Source organism: Chrysochloris asiatica, unplaced genomic scaffold (assembly GCF_000296735.1).
Source record: "Chrysochloris asiatica unplaced genomic scaffold, ChrAsi1.0 scaffold00052, whole genome shotgun sequence".
Classification (NCBI taxonomy): domain Eukaryota; kingdom Metazoa; phylum Chordata; class Mammalia; order Afrosoricida; family Chrysochloridae; genus Chrysochloris; species Chrysochloris asiatica.
Window position 1 is genome coordinate 7,969,748 of NW_006408570.1, and position 14,323 is coordinate 7,984,070.

Consider the following 14,323-nt stretch of genomic DNA (forward strand, 5'->3'; position numbering starts at 1 on the left):
CTGGGAACATTGCCTTACTAGATCCCCTGCCTATCTTGTAAGCAAAGAACTTGGATGTTTAACTGAGATTTCCAAGCAAAGTGTGGAAGATGTGGCCTGGTTTTTCCTTGGTTTTGCTAGTAAAATGGAAGAGAAAAGAGATAATTCATGAAGGAACAGTTAAGCAAAAAGGAAACAGCTCTTGGTGACTTGGAAAGCTCTCAGTCTTCCAGATAGCAAGAATGGAGGAAGCATACTCTAGAAAGAAAACCAAAGATGTTGGATAACCATTTGCTAGAGATTGTTGTTGTGAAGTGCCGTCGAACCAGTTCCAACCCACAGTGACCCTGTATAGGGTTTCCAAGGAGCAGCTGGTGAGCTTGAACCACCGACCTTGCAGTTCAAATGGCTTTGCAGTCTGGTGCATTAACTCACAGCGCCACATCAGTACTCCATTGCTAGAGAGTAGGTGTGTGACTTATGGATTCTTATCCACTGTCTCAGCAGAAACCAAGAATAAAGACAGCGTGGGAACTGGATCTATGTTAGGTGTGGTCTTGGAAGGAAAGTCCTGAGGATGAAGCCTGTTGTTAAGTGCCGTCGAGTTGGATCCGACTTTCCTAGGAAAGTCTGGTGTGTTTGAATGGTTGGCAGTCGAGTACTTATCCTACAGTGCTATACCAGGACTCCTGCAGATGAAGCAGCCACTAGTCAGTCTTGAGAGGGGAGATGGGTCAGAAGCAGATGATAGAGTGTCAAGGGTTGAAGAGTAAATAGATGATAAAGAACCTAACTGGAGACAACAGTAAACATTTTCCTATGGAGAAGTTTGGTGATAAAAAGTTCAAAGAATGGCAGGCAAACAGGCTTGCTAGTTTGGTTTTCAGACTAGAAGAAATCCAAGCATGCTGATATGAAAAGAGAAGAAATAAATGAGAAAGCAGACTAATGGGGTAGGAGATGGGGATAGGAATAACAATGGAACAGACACTAGAGAAAGACTCCAGGGCATAGGTAGAGGATGAACTTATAAACAAGGAGGCACATTGTTTCCTTTGACATAGATGTTTTTGTTGTTAGTTGCCATGGAGTTGATTTAGACTCATGGGTGATCTCATGTGTGCAGAGTAGAATTGCTCCATAGGGTTTTCAAGGCTGCCAGATCTGTCTTCAGATGCACCTCTGGGTAGTTTTGAACCACCAATCTTTCATCTAGTAGTTGAATACTTAACAGTTTTCGCTACCAAGGAGACTCCTTGGAATAAACAGGGAAGCAGAACCGAGGTAGAGAGAAAGAGAGGATGGTAGAAACAAGACTGGGAAGGATTTAGACTATAGAAATGATGTAGTATAATTACTTCAAATTCCAGATTATAAAGAAAACCCAGAAAACTAAAGTCCTTCAGCTACTAGGAGCATGGCAGGACACCTCAGGACTCTTGTCATAGTATTTTCCCCGCTGTCCAGATCGCCTGCAGAGAGTAAGCCACATGAAGTTGAAGATTTTGGATAGTGGAGGAGTTTCTGGTGACCCCTGTGCCAGCAACAGAACAAAGTGGGGTCTTAGTCTCTCTTAAAACAAACCCTCCTGATTGTCACAGAATGCACTCAATGCAACAAAATGAGTGGAGTTGTGGAAAATAATCGGGCAGTCCAATTAGTGGATTTGGAAGAAAGTGCTCTGGCAAGGAGGAACTGGGTTTCCAGGACAGTGCTCAAGATGATTTTCAGGTCTATATGTGTTTGAATGCTATCAACCTGGATATATGTACCATACAAACAAGTTCATCAACAAGGGAAAAAGTCTAGCAACTTTCCAAACTTTAGAAGGGGTGGGGGTCAAGACAGCAAAGAAGTATCTTACATATTTTTTTTTTTTTTTCATTAAGGGTCTGGAATTTAACTTAAACCTTAGCTACTAGGCATTAAAAAAGGGCCTGTATTTTTGCAAGGCGATTTATGGCCCTTTACAAGTTTATTTTTCCTTTAGAGTTAGACATCCAAGGAAGAAAAAAACTCCAAGGTCAGAAAGTCCCCCAGTCCAGCAAGAGGCCGCATCTCCCCAGGTGTCCAAGCTTAAGGTGCTCCCTGGGATAAAGAGATGGTGGAAGAGTATGATGTCACTGGTCTCATTTACAAGGCAATCCTTCGGTTCTCATTCTCACCCTATTCAGTTTGATCCCATTGCACCACTGACTCTCTCACTCATATCTTCCTGCCATTCCCTGTGTGTGAGGTTGTCTGCTTGGTCTGAAAGAAATACAAAGTAAGATAAGATACGATAGCTGGCCTTCAAGAGTTTACCTGGTGGATTGTTGTTAAATGTTGTCAAATTGATTTCGACTCTCAGGGACCCCGTATAAGGTTTCCAAGTAGATGCTGCTGGGTTTGAACTGCTGACCTTGTGGTTCCCAATCCAGTGCTGATAATACGGTGCCACACCAAGAGTCCACTTTGTAGATGGTGGTGGCAGTGTGCCGTGGAGTCAGTTCCAACTCATCGCGACCCTTCATAGTTTCCAAGGTTGTAAATCTTTACAGGAGCAGAAAGTCTTACCTTTCTCCTGTGGAACAGCTAGTAGTTTTGAACTGCTGACCTTGAGGTTAGCAGTTCTGACTTGTAACCACTACACTACCTAGAGAGCCTTTTTATATGCTGAAAGAATTGAACAATTGTATTAACTAAATCAATTGAAGGTCATTTAGGGAGCTATCAGTGGATTGTTGGTTATTAAAACATGCTGAATGAAATAAGTCAATCACAAAAGTCGAATATTGTATTACCTCACAAATATGAAGTACATAGAATAGGTAAATTGATTGAGACTAAAGCTTAATAGTAGTTATCAAGGGCAGGAGTGGGCAAAAATGGGGTTAATTATTATATGGGAAGCATTGGGTTTTTGTTTATGGGAGGAAATTGGGCAAAAAGACGCTGGTGATGGTTGTACAACATTGATCTTGTTAAATTTTATATGGACTTTTTATTGAACATGGAAGGAAAGCCAGGTCTTGAAGGGTGGGCAGCATTTAGAAGTGAAGCTGAGAAGAGGCTGGAGAACCTCTTCCAGATGTGGGAACATTTACGCACACTGTATGCATGCATTATCTGCAGTGTACATTTAAGCAGATTCAGCGCATAAGGGGACATTGATCTGTTTTTATTCCCAAAGTAAATGTGTTTGTGTGGACAGCCCAGGGCCTCATTAACTGCTTAGTGATTTGAGCTTGTGATGCTGAGCCTGGCAGCAGTGAACGATCACTTTATCAATATTCAGTGAGGGACTCTGAGTTGCAAGGATTCTACACCAGAGATGCTGGAAGAGACACAAAGGGAAAGATGCCATTGGCTGACCTTGCCTTGGAGAAGCATACTATCGATAGAGGATAGACACATGCAGAAACCGAATTCAAGATTCCTGAAGGATCAACATAAACAAGTGGTCCTCCACCAAAATCACTAGAGGAGTTTGGGGGAGGTGGCTGGAGGGAGAGAAGGTGGTTATACTGAGCCTGTTGGGGTTTTTTTGTCCATTTGGTTTTTTCCCTTTAAATTAAACTTGGCTTTTTTGGGTAATTTTTTTTAAAGCAGTGATAATAAAGATAAATACAAGGAACATATGATTACTCTCAGGAGTCTTTATATTGAATCTGAAAGTCTTAGTTCTTTCCATTTAGACCAGCATTTAGTCCTCATCTAGTGTCCTGATGGGGTAGACAAGCACTGGTGTGGAATCATTAATTTTCTCTCCTTTCTTACATTCAGATGTCAGAGCCAGAGTTGCTAATGTGCAACCATAAACAGCTCTTTGCATTTGACCAATTCTCCCAGCATGTGGCCATCTACCTATGGAGGTGCAAATAAGCAATGGGATGAGTGGGGAATGCATAGGAATGGGGAAATGTTGAAGGGAGCTGGAGAGACTGAGGCAAATTGGAAAGATTGAACCTGCATTTCTGAAATTAACAAGTGTCCACCTATGGAGAGGAAGACTTTTCAGTAATCAATGAATGGATTTTCTAACTTGCATTTTAGGGAATCTTGTTGACCTCGGCCTTCATTCCTTGTTTCTTGACCATAACTTGGGTATGGATCAAAGTCTTCTATGACTGGAAAGAGAAATTTCATAGGTAATGCACGGGGAACACAGGCAGCTAGCAATGAGATGACTGTGCCATACCTAATTGACAGCGGAGGGGTAACCTCGAGTTACGTGCCTTTCAGCTGAAATTCCATATTAGCTGTTTGCTTGGAAGGAACAGATGTTTTGGCTCTGGTGGTCACTGCTCACCTTTGTCTGGGAGGTGCATCAATCACTTTAATTATAATGGAACACGGGGCCAGGAACTGAAGGAGAAAAATCAACCCAATCCCAAGAACAATCTTTCTTGATGAATTCTCCCCTAAATCGAAACAATTCACTGGGTTTCCCAGCTGGGGTTCATATGCTTTTGATTACTGTGGGCTATTTAGCTCTACAAAATGACAGGCTGCTTAATGGACTTTTAATGGTTATAGGTTTCTCTCTCTTTTTTTTAATGAGCTTCACCAGTTTGTTACTAATACCCTGTAGAAATTTGGCGAGGGGCCAGACTTGATGTTACACATTTCTGGTTTCCAGGCAGCATACATACAACCTTTGTAGCCAGTGGGGAAGTCTGTTGCCAATCGAAAGGTAATGCTATTAGGGCAGGGAAAGCAGGAAAGCTAATTGAGTGCCCTGTAGTCCTAATCATCGTGTCATCATGGAGAAGGTGGTTGCACTTTGCAGCTGAAGTTACCCTGAAGGATTCTCATTTCAAAGGTCCTGGGATCTCAGGTGGCAGAAGGGCTTGTGATGGTTCCGAGTGGCATTGCCTGCCTCTTATTCCCACATTTCTGGTCAAAGGTAGCTGTCACAGAGTCCGTTGCACCTTGTCCACCAAAAGATCTGGGGATAGCTCAAAACCCAGATACATGTTTGTATTCACAGTGCCTCATGCTGAGTAGCACCTCTGGGAGAAATCCATTCCATTATGTCAGTCAAATAAGAGGCCACAAGCAAAGAGGTGGGGTGAGGAAAGAAGAGCTTGCACAGAAGGAGCTCACTGAACACAGATACAGGTTCAGGTGAAATCAGTGAGATATGGGGTCAGAAAAAAGTAATGACAGTTGGGAGAAAATAATCAGGAGAGAGGTGTCCAGAGTCACTAATATTGACAATAATAATAACATACATTTCTCATCATGCACCACTGTGTTAAACACTTTGTAAATACACCATCTCACCTAACCGGTTGGCCAGTGCTGAGAGTAGATAGTGGTGCCATGGTTTGTAGCATTTGCCGACTTTGGTGGTAAACACTTGGATCATGGCCTGTTGCAAACTACCAGTGTGATACCAACCAATTGGCACAATTCCAGAAAATCAGACAATTGCTACTGAGAGGTGTTAGGAGCCAGAACAAGTTGGTTCTAGCATGCTACTTGCACCAACCAGCTGCCATCAAGTCAATTCCAACTCATGGAGACCTTATTTGTGTCAGAGTAGAACTATACTCCATAGGGATCTCAATGGCTGATTTTTTTAAACCTTATTATGAATTGAGTGAAAGTTAATAGAGGTCATCAGTTTTACGTTTCACAAATCATCCGATTTGTTTCATCTCGGTGACTGCAATCTTCTTAGTGTAACATCACTTATCCCACTGCCTCCCTGTGGTTCTTGTTTTAATTTCTCTTCCTTCCCCCACCCTTCTGAATTTTGTTCTGAGGTAAATGCTGCCCATTGGATCTCAAACGGTTGACCGTTATATGTTGCGCGGACCTCACAGTGTTGCTGTTCCCCCTATTAAAGGCTAACTTTTTGGGAAGTAGATTCTAGGCTTTTCTTCCTAGACATGGAAGCCTTGAACTACCAACCTTCTGGTTAGATGCCGAGTGTGTGAACAGTTTGTACTACCTAGGGACTTCATACAACCTTGGGTCGGTATCTCTGTCCTGTTTTATAGCTACAGATGATGAGATTTAAATAGTTAAATAACACATGATGTTCACACAGGAAATAACTGACAGAATCTAGGTCTAGAATGGCTCCCGAGTCTATGTTCTAAAGCATTGTGCTCAGTTCCCTGACTATTGGAGTAGTCTTAAGACTAGGAAGTAAGCACATGCTCTGTGCTTAGAGAGAGCACACTGGTTTCTTAGGCTTGTTCCTGTAGGTTACATATAATATTTCGGTATCACTTCTTTGGAGGTAACTGAGACCTTGCCTTCTGACCTGATTCCTTGGCCACCCTGACTCTTATCCTCTTTACACTCACTCTGGGAAGTTTTGCTTCTTAACTTAAAGCACATGGGCTGAATCCCGTAGTGAGATATTTCTTGTAGTGCCACCTCTTCATTTTATAGAGGAGCAACTTGGGGGCCGGAGACTTTTAATGATTTATTCACCTCCACACAGTTTGCCAGTAACAGAGCTGGAAATAAAAACCGGGTCTCCTGATTCCTAATCCAAGGCTCTTCCCTCCAAACTACAGCACTTTCCATCTTCTTAAGAATAATAAAATTTACACCCTCGGAAACCCTGTACAGGGTCGCTATGGGTTGGAACCGACTCGATGGCACTTAACAACAACAACAAAGAATAATAAAAAGGGTTTGGGGTTAAGGACAAATTAGATGGGGGTGGATTTTCCTGCCCTGTTACTGGTTTTCTGATTCACTGGAAGCTCCTGTTTTGAAAGATTCAACTTGACTTCTCTTGATTCTGAGGCAATGAGCTGAGAATTTAGGACAGGCACCAGGAGCACTTTGTGAAGTGACTGCAGCAAGCATGAAAGACATTCTTTGGAGGCTTTAGTAGAGAGGGAGCGGGTGAGAAGAGGTAGGGGCTCCTTGCTGAAATACCCTCATGTTCCGGAGTCCCGAGATACTCCTAAATCAGGTTCAGATCATATGGTGCCTATACTTGTCTCTTGGCCCAGAGTGAAAACAGTTCACGTTGTAAAATTAACTTTCCACATTTGGCTGGCCCACGCAGGCCAGCTTTCTTTCAAAGTGAGTTTACGAATGAATGAATGAATGAATGTGTTGACTGGGTTACTGTTCTTAGGGGAGCTTTCTTTGCATCGGACTTGGAGAAGGATTAAAGCTGGTTTTGAAAAGTGTTGGTGCTCTCCCAAACACAGCATGCTGATAGAATTCTGGTCGTACTTTTATTTGCTATGGAACAAAATGCTCTAGTTTCATGAAGGAAATAGCCCAGCAGATGGTGTTTAGTGGATGGCATGAATGTAGCCTTGTGAATAACCATTCAAAATAGACTTGCTTCCCCCCCAAATTTACCAACTGTCATTTACCCCATGAGGTCCACAGGTGGTAAGAAAAAAAAGAAAGGAAATTGATGCTTTCAGTTGTTAGGGTTACTATTTTAGTATCCCCTAAATTATAGAAAGTCCCCAAATCACAAAATGTTAAACTTAGTTATAAATTTTTTATAGAGCAATGTCCCCAATTTAACATATTTTTCAGGGTGTAACTATCCTTAATGACTTAGGCATCCTTGTCTAAATAGCACTACACTACCCTGTTTACCTTTTCATTTTTGTTTGATAACTTCTAACGTGATCCCCTCTGTGCAGGCCGAGGGTCTTCTGCATTCCCTGCAACAGGGCAGTGCCTGACTCTGAACAAGGCTCTCAGTTCCACTGTTGCATCCCATCTTGAAGAAATAGACTAGCCTACTGTGCAGGAGATCTAGAATCATTCAAATCTGGCTTGATCCCTGTTTCTGAGCTGTAGAGCAATGGGCAAGTTAGCTAGTTTTTCTACATCTCAGTTTCCTTATTTGTAAAGTGAGAAAGCTAATGGGGTTAAATGGTAACGGGGTTGAAGTTGAAAATAATTTCTTTCTACCTGGATCAACGATCAATAGCCATGGGAGAAACAGTCAAGAAATCAAATGTATTGCTTTCGGGAAATTTGCTTCAAAAGTGTTCAGATGCAAAACTACTCCTTTGATGACTAAAGTGTATGGGTCTGAGTTAAGCCACTGTCTTTCAATCACCTCATATGTATGCAAAGTTAAGTCATGAACAAGGAAGCTTGAAGAAGAATTGATACATTTGAACTGTGGTGTTGGCAAAGAATATTGTATATGTGGTGGTCTGCCAAAAGAACCAACAAATCAGTTTTAGAAGAAATTCAACTGGAAGGTTCCTTTGAAGTAAGAATGGTGAGATCTCATCTCACTTTGGAAATATCATCAGGGAAGAAAAGTTGCAAGAAAAGATCATCATGTTTGGCAAAGTAGAGGGTCAATAAAAATGAGGGAAACCCTTAATGAGATGGGTTGACATCGCAGAGATCAACAATGGACTCAAACATATCAATGGTTGTGAAGATGTCTTAGAACTGGGCAATATTTCATTCTGTTATGTATAAGGTTTCCATGAATTGAAACCTACTCGACAGCAACCAACAACAATAATTAAAACATTGGAGTTGATAAATCTACTCGAAAGGGTTAAGGCTAAGCAAGAAAACATAATTCTGCCTTTAAAACAATGTAGGAAGTATCCAAGCTGGCTGTTATTACTTGGATTATTATCATCTTCATCATTACCATCATCTCCACTTATGATGCTCAGCTATGAAATTTGGAGAACAAAATAATGTTTGGATGATTTATTTCAGGGGTGGTATGAAGGGCAGTGGAATTTATTAGGCTGACTACCCCCACACTTGTTTTGTTCTTTTTTTTTTTTTTTCCTCAAAGGAGATTCCCATTGGTCACCAGCCAAAATATAACTTGATGGTTGGTCTGTGTGTGAGGTTTGTGGTGGGTTGGGCTGCTTATTAGGGTAGAGAATAAAGTCAAGATTTTCCAACATTCTAAACAGTGGATAATTCACTTGGACACGTGAAAGTTGGGATTAGGAATCAAGAGTTGTGATCTTTTAAAGGTATGACTGGGGTCAAGGGAATTCATGACTTTTTTTTTTAATATAAAATTTTTTTTAATCTCTTGTAATTAAAAAGGAATTCTTCAACCAATAATGATCTTACCACGCATTAAAAGACTGTTCCCCCTTAGGTCCTATGTCTTTTTCCAGATATTTACCTGCTACTTTGAGCTGCAAGCTTGTTTCTATAAAATAAGATCCCTTTTGGAAATGGCACCAGTATTGCCCATTGTCAGTTGGTTGGATGTTGTGAATCTTCAAAGTCATATTTCCCTGGGCGATGTCATCTTTTATCCACTCTACCCAGCCTCTGTACTCCTCCATCTGCATCTCGGTCACCTCAGCCCCATCCCAATACGAAAGCACAGGTGTGCTGGGCTCGGCGCGATACCACTGCACCTTCATGTGCGTTGCACTTCTCTTGGGGAGCAGCTGACAGGTTAGTAGGGCATCTTCCCCAACCTTGACCAGGGCAGGATACGCAGAACCAATCACTTTAAAATCATCTGACCGGTTCAGGGTTAGCAGTATTAAGCAGAAGGAACAGCTAGACCAGGTACGATCCCTGGAAAATCCATCATCTTCCGTGATTTTGTAGCTCCTTGGAGAGAATCTTGGGGGCTGCTGAGTCTTTTCAGATAGTTTTAAATGCCTAGGCTTCACCCAAATTGCTGATTTCCAATGACAGTCCAGAGTCCTAGAGTATGTTGACTGAAGTGAGAACACGTGAACACCCAGAGAGGGAAGAACTGCCCACAACTCCCCCTTGGGCTTTAGGTGAAAGGAAGATTTCTGCAGCATGGTCCAAGATGAAGGGAGAGGCAAATCCCTGTGCCCTTTCAGTCAATAGTTTCTGTACCCATGGTGTAGAGATCCAGGATAGAATCTTGAGATAGAATAGACATAGGTATTTCTTTTATATAGCTTCAATTTTTCTAAGTTTCTGCATGTGTCAATGGTTTGCTGAGTAGCAGTCCATGGTAAGGTAGCATCAGTTTGTTTACCTATTCACCTACTGAAGGGCATTTTGGTATTTCTAATTTGAGGCCATTACAAATAAAACGGCTATAAACATTCACTTAAGTTTTTTGTGAGCACGTTGGTTTTCATTTCTCTTGGATAAATGCTTACTGAATGCTGGGTTGTGTGGTAAGTATAAGGAATCTTGGTCATTGAGTGATTCTGGTGCTCCGTTGCTGGTTTGACTGCACCAGACATTCTGCAAGAGAAAGATATAGCAGTCTGCTTCCGTAGAAATGTATAGTCTTGAAAACCCTGTAGAACAGTTCTATTCTGTCCTATAAGGTCATTGTGAGTTAGAATGAACTTGATGGCAGTAGGTTTGATTTAATTTTGATGCTGAGTATATTTTCAGTTCCCAGAGAATATCATGTGGCATCAAATGGAGGGTCCACAAAAGAGGAGGATTCTCAATGAGATAGATTGACACAATGGCATCAGCAATAGGTTTTCATGTAACAATTTTGAGGATGGTGCAGGACCGGGCAATGCTTCCTTCTGTTGTGTGTAGGGACACTGAGTCAGAACCAACTCAACTATGTGTCAGAATCGACTCGGCAGCACCTAACAACAACAGCAACTATATAGAAGGCTGTAGAAAAGTGGAACTAAAAGATAATGGGTTTTTTCACAGATGTTTGAAGTTCTTGGGTATACAGAAAGCAATGACTAATAGAAAACGAAGTCAAGAAAATGGGGAATTCATGACTTTTGATCCTCACCATTTTTTTTAAGAAATAGAAAGATTGTATATAACCTGTACAATCAGTTTGATCTGGGGACAAGAATTTAAGCATAGGGATAGATTTGGAAGACCCTATCTATAAAAAATTTTCTTGTCTTTTCAGTGATGGTAGAAATTGAGGAACAAAGAGTTTGAATGTTAATAGGAACATGAGAGGAAGACCTCCATAATATGTGTTGATAAAACTTCTCTCTGGGTTATTATTGCCTGCTATTGTTAAGTGCCATCGAGTTGGTTCTGACTCATAGCTACATTTATAGGGTTTCTAAAGGCATGGCTGGTGGGTTTGAACTGCTGATCTTGTGGTTCACAGTCCAGTGCTGATCCTATAGTGTCATACCAGGAGTTCAACACAATGAAACATTGCTGGTCCTTCACCATCCTCACAATTGTTTTGTTCTATTTCAGCCTATTGTTGCTGCCACTGTATCAATCCACCTTGTTGAGGGACTACCTCTTTTTCACTGATGCTCCACTTTACCAAGCATAATGTCCTTCTCCAGGCACTGGTCCCTCCTGACAACATGTCCAAAAAATGAGAGATGAAATTTTGTCATCCTTGCTTCTAAAGAACATTCTAACTGTAGCAGTTGTCTTGATTTTTAGTGCTTGTGCTTATATTGGGCAACTGGGACTTTCTATGGTTGAACTTAAGGAAGAGAAGATTTTAAATGAGATTTATAGTTCTTCAAAAAGGGCCAAAGTAAATCTGAACTGTAATATCTTAGCTCTAGCATTTGCCTAGTTATTTATTAAAAATCTTTCAAGTAGTAGTTAAAACTATGAAGTGCTAATAAATAAAAGGTATCACTGAATATTTCCTGTTGCATCTCCTTCCTTATGCTACAGATAACTCCAATGCAATGATGTTAAACTTTACTACTCTTTTACCCACCCAATTGGAATCCTGGTGTGGTGCTGTGGGCTAATGTTCTGGACTGCTAAGTTGGTTTGAACCACAAAGTTGGTGGTTCAAGATCACCAGCTGCTCCTTGAAAACCCAGGGTTAGGCTTTAGGTTTGATTTTCTGTCTCCTTATTGACTGTGACATCTTGAATAAGTCATTGATATTTTTGAGCTTCTAACCCATTAGCTTTAAAACATTAATAATAACACATGTTCTTCCAACATCTGCCTTTTGAGGCACAGATGAAATGATGTACCACACTTTAAAAATGTAGTAGAAATGGAAAGGATCAATCACAGGATGACTGTGGCCACAAAGTGAAGAATGGAAGTAATTATCATTGTCTTTATTGTCACCATCATAGCCATTACCTTCATTATTGTCACCCAGGAGTTGTCACTGAACAGCTCTTTGTATGTGGCACTTTTTCACTTCCCAGGACCCCACTGATCAAACAACCACTTTCTCCTGATTTTCCAGGTCGTTTTGAAGAATCAAGGTTTAAATGATCTGGTTGAATGTTGCAGTTGCCCACGCCACTTTTTGCAGCTGCATACAGTAACTTGAGGAGTTGTTTTTCTCCTTAGTCACACTATGCTCAACAGAGTGAGATAAATGAGTTTAAATTAAACGACAGTTCTCTTTTTCCCTATGGAATCCACAGACAGAATATTTTTCTGTTGGACTTTCCTATCCTATTGTAGATGTGACCCAGGAACAATGTCTTTTATAAGAAGGTTTTTTATGATACATTTTATTATCATTTTTTCTGAATTCCTTCTCAGGCATTTCCAAAGCCTGCCCTCCTTCCAACATGGAGTTTAGTTCTACCCCCAGATCATTTGTCTCAGTCACTTTATCTTGTTTCTGGACATGTGCTGATATGGTCATCTCCTTCTGTTTCTTGGGAATATTTAGTAGTTAGCTGTGACCTTAATACTTAAATGAGTATTTTTTTTTTTTTTTATGTTTTCTGATTGCCTCCAGGTAGATGTGATCAGGAGGTGGGCTTCCCTTTTCACTCTTCTTATTACTCAACTCAAAGTAACTGTCGCAGGTGTTGGCTGACTACTTGGTGTATAGCAGCTGGTATTGGATCTTGCCTGGATGGTGGAATTTCATAGGGTGTGATTGTAGCTTGACTATATGTCTGCAATTGCTTTCTCTTCTTGGGTAATGTCAGGAGAGAAAGAGACCCTTACAGGTAAAGAGGGGTCCAAAAAACAAAACAGCAGCAGGAAAAAAGACAGATTGGACACTGTAGTCTATAATCACAGAAAAGAAAAAAGAGGGAAAAAACACAAAATTTCTATAGTCAAATATGAGTATGACTTTTTGGTCCTTTTTTGTCTTCTTGCCTTCAAGGACACCTAAGAAATTTCAAGATGCCGTTGTTGGACATTATGACATAACTCAGGATTTAATTTTCAGCTTCTTTCCTTTTTAGTCTGTCTCTCTCGCGCCACAACCCCTGTTCAGGCCCTTTTCCTAGTGATAAACAGTTCAGGACTGGCTGTGGCCATTTTATGCTGCCATTTGGTTTTAAGCGGCAACTGTACCTTTAAATTTTGAGGAGATCTGTGCGCATGTGTAATAGAACCCTCCGGGTAGGAGGTGGGGTGTCCACTCATTCAGGCACCCCCTCTAGTCACCAGAATGGAGGTTTGCAGACAGAGAGAGACCAATGAACAGGTACCAAAAAAAAAAAAAAGAATGTCCACACCTTTATCTCTAAGGATCCATCAGGTGACCATCAGTGGCTCTGATCCTGCCCCTGCTCATCTTGCCCAAGATGTCTGCTCCAAGAGCCGCTGAGGCCAGTGGATTAGAAAGCACCAGAGTTCTTGCTTCCACTACAAATTCCACTGGCTGTAAGCCTTTAAACTTTCTAAATATTCCTTTATACATGATTCAGAGTTCTGGGACTGTCCCCTTAACCTGCTTCGTCCAGTATTCTGAGTTAATGCTGATGGAAATCTTAACTGCATTTTTACCCGAACTGCCATCAAGCCCTGCCCCCAAGAAGGTTTTTTTTTATGACGAGATGGTACAATTTACAAACAATTCTAAGGGATAATTACTTCCTGGATCCAACAGAAGGCAGAAGTCATGAACGTATTATCATGACTCAGTAGTCATGTTTATTGTTAATTTGGTTATCAAGGCTAAAATAGACATTCTAATAGCCCAAGAAACTCTAATTTAGAGGTGGCTACGGAGTCCTGGTGTGGCGCTGTGGGTTAACGCACTGGACTGGAAAGTCGTTTGAACCACAAGTTTGGTGGTTCAAGCTCACCAGCTTCTCCTTGGAAACTCTATACAGGATTGCTATGAGTCGGAACTGACTCAGTGGCACTTAACAACAACAACAATGCTTACTTCTGAAGCAACGTGAGGATTCCATGGCAGTAATCACCTACTTGATAATCATTTTACTCTCTTCTTATTCTTTTGTAAGAGAAACTCCATTTTATATGACTGACAAGGTGCTCAATTTCCCTCATCTGTAGAATTAGCAAATTAGATTCAGAAGAAATTGGTGGATGGGACTTTTAGGAAAATTCTTGAGGAAGGAACAACGCCTGACATGAACCCTCTTTTTGTGCTTCTCATTTTATCTCCTCGCTACTTGGATATAAGGTGCGTAATGGTTACTAATTGGGCTGCATACCTCAAGGTCAACAGGTCAAAACTACCAGCTGTTTGGTGGAAGAAAGATGAGGCTTT

The 14,323-nt window shown here is 41.1% G+C and overlaps 1 pseudogene; it reads right to left on the bottom strand.

Annotated features, from left to right (window-relative positions):
- Positions 1–9,023: 9,023 nt before the first annotated feature.
- LOC102828275 lies at positions 9,024–9,505 on the bottom strand (annotated as a pseudogene).
- Between the last annotated feature and the right edge of the window lie 4,818 nt (positions 9,506–14,323).